The sequence below is a fragment of the Adiantum capillus-veneris genome, chromosome 29 (genome assembly GCF_014529385.1).
Source record: "Adiantum capillus-veneris isolate H3 chromosome 29, ASM1452938v2, whole genome shotgun sequence".
Lineage (NCBI taxonomy): Eukaryota > Viridiplantae > Streptophyta > Polypodiopsida > Polypodiales > Pteridaceae > Adiantum > Adiantum capillus-veneris.
The window spans coordinates 116,089,973-116,093,334 of record NC_140959.1 but is presented as its reverse complement, the minus strand read 5'-3'; positions in this window follow the sequence as shown (position 1 = coordinate 116,093,334).

Below are 3,362 nucleotides of genomic sequence, written 5' to 3'. Positions count from 1 at the left end.
GAGTCTTTTCCCAAAAGCAAGAGGCTATTCTAGGCTGAGAACCAGCGCTACTTGTAGCTTGGGCATCACTCTCACCAGCTACAAAACCTCTAAAGTGGCATAGAGTGCTCAATTTTCAGTGACGTCTGTTGCATCTACTACCGCAAGGCTATACGTATCTATATATACAGAGTGGTGCAAGCTCTTCATCACCATCTCCATCAGCTCTTCTCTCGAAGAAGAAGAAAAAGAAGAAGAAGAAGAAGAAGAAGAAGGATACTCCCTCTCTCTCTACTTGCTTATTACCTTCTTTCTCGTTTCACGGTGTATGTGCTCTCCGAAAGCTTTCGTGGTGAATATCTTTACGGAGCTCTCATCCCCGCCCTCTTGCGGCAAAGCAAGAAGCCTTTCGACAGCCTCTAATTGACTCTAAAGCACGGTGAGAAGCTCTACACTCCATAGCCATCATCTCTCTCTCTCTCTCTCTCTCTCTCTCTCTCTCTCTCTCTCTCTCTCTCTCTCTCTCTCTCTCTGTGTCGTTTTTTTGAGTAGTCACCCTCTCAGTGATTGTTTTTTTGCATACTAGTACATGTATGGATCAACCGAGTACGTATGAAGTTTTCCCATGATTATTTCATCATGTTTAACACGTTGATTTATGCACTTGATGTGTTTATAGTCACGTGTGTCGATAAAAAGCGCTTTTCGTTTCACGTCATAGAGGCGGCATTAGAAAATTTCGGAGGTCATTTGGAGGGCCTTGTAAGAAATTATATTTCTCTCTCTAGAAAATTTTTTTAAAATGCACTTGCACCTTGTGAGTACGTCCAAAAGGACAACCAGACACTCTAAAAAGTAGATTTATATTCCCAATCGTCCTTGAAAACGATCACTTTTTTATTTAATGCGAGTGTCTTTTTCAGGAGGTAGGTGCGGCGCATTCAATGCAGCTTACGTCATCACTGAAAGTTGAAAAGTCACAAACTGTAAAATAGTGATATATTTTGAGGATTTTGACACCACCAATGCATCCGGAACGCCAAAATACCTTAAAAACGAGTGTCTACTTGTCTCATTCCGACATCCGGAGAGGCAAAAAATATCAAAAAACCCCCAAAAATGGGCTTTTTACTTAAGGCGCGCGAGGAGGCATTCTAAAATTTTAGAATGCCCCTCTGCGCGCCGTTAGTACAAAGCTCTTTTTAGTGATTTTTGGACACTTATCTTTCCAAAAAGCCCCTTTTTAGAGGTTTTTGGACATTTTTCTCTCAAAAAGCTTCCTAAAAGGAGGTAAAAAGGACCTCTTTACTAACGGCGCGCGAGGAGGCATTCCAAAATTTTGGAATGCCCCCTCGCGCGCCATTAGTACAAAGCTCCTTTTAGTGATTTTTGGACACTTATCTTTCCAAAAAGCCCCTTTTTAGAGGTTTTTGGACATTTTCCTCTCAAAAAGCTCTCTAAAAAGAGGAAAAAAGGGCGTTTTTACTAACGGCGCGCGAGGAGGCATTCCAAAATTTTGGAATGCCCCCTCGCGCGCCGTTAGTAAAATGTTCTTTTAGGGGTTTTTGACATTTTTCGCCTCTTTGGATGTCTGAGCGAGGCAATTGGACATTCATTTCTTGGAGATATGTGCGTTCCGGACGCACTGACAGTATCAAAAGTTTCAAAATCTTCCACCACTTGATAGTTTTGTGACTTTTTGAGTTCTAGTGATGACGTAGCCCGTATCAAATGCACCGCATCTACCTTTTGAAAAAGGTGCTCGCATTAAATAAAAGAGAGTGCTCGTCTTCAAGGACGACTAGATTATTAAATGAGGAGAGGGACACCTTTTATATTTTTGTTAATATCAATCTATTTTTCTACGTAACGTAGGCTCTTCTCTCATTGGAGGAGCTTATTTTCCTCTCTCTACCAAAAGGCCCTCCAAAAGACCTCCGAAATCTCCTAATGTAGGAACACTGTTTTTGTCATAAATCACAAACCGCTATGAATCAACCCGAACTCTTTATACCAAAGATAAAACACATCATTTAGAATATTTTCTCTCTAGGTGTCATATCAAAAACACACACGAGCTAAGAGATATGGTCAAAAAACAATTTGTTGCCCATTGCACAACCAATTTTTTTGACTCCAGGCTCCTTGGAGACCCACTATATAGATTCACCGGATGGGTAAACCCACTTAAACAATTGAAAAACTTGATGAAACTTGATGATAAATGAATGTAGGTCTCCGTTGTCACCTCTGAAATGCGAGTTATTAATCATTTTATAACCGATTTTACCTACACGTGTAGGGGCACTACCAAGGGGAGGTACCATATGACGTCGTGAGTTAACGGAGATGTTTTTATATGTTTTATGGTTTGTTTTGGTGAGTTGATTTCAACTATTAGATGACCATAAACTTATGTGAGAGTATATGGTTAAACATCCGAAACCGCATAGGCAGACATAATTAAAGTGGCTTTCTTTTGGGGTTATCGTTTGTTGTGTCAGTACCATATGGGTGAAGTGATGTGATAGAGTGATAGTCTATATTATGGATCTAATCTTGATGCATTGGTTTGAGGTCAAATACTTTCATTTGCACGTTTTGCATACTCCCGAAAATGCCAAAAAAATGTTTTTTGGCATATGTGTGAAGTTATGGTTTATGGTTGACCTAAAGGTCAGAGCTGTTTTGCATCATGTTTATGGTGATGGAATTTTATCATATGATGTATGGGAACTTATGGATTGATGCGGATACCTCATATGCATGGTTATGATTGTTTTCCACCTTCCTAGGTCAAAACTAGCTTATGTGCTAGGGAAGCCAAATGCAAATGTGATACATCAACTTTGCATGGTTGGATGTTGTCAGAATTGAATTTTTATATCATGATTAGTTTCTGATTGGACTTTTTTATGCATGAAATAGTCACGTCTTAAGAGTCACATGTATGTGGACTCCGATTGATTGAAGGGGATATGTCAAACTCCAAGTGTGGGAGTTGGTTCAGTGTGATTATGATTCATGGTTAAGGGCTGAGATTCCCTTATTGATTATGCTTGATATTCTTTGGTGTAAGCCAGTGTGGCTCATGGTTTTTTTTTCGGGACATGGTTATGCTACCGAAATGCTACTAAAATTTTTGCAGCCATGTTATGTTCTAAACTGGTATGCAGGATTGGTCGTGTCTCACCCAAGTTGGTGGAGTGCTCACCCATATGAAGTGATTGGATTATGGTTTATGGTTTTGGGATTGGATCATGAAGTGATTTGGATGGTTTATGGCATACGTGTAAGGGTAGAGACCCTGTACAGTCTAACTTCTTGGAAAAGATTGTTTGCGCATATGGGAAGTGCTATTGTGATTGGACTCATGTGTTATG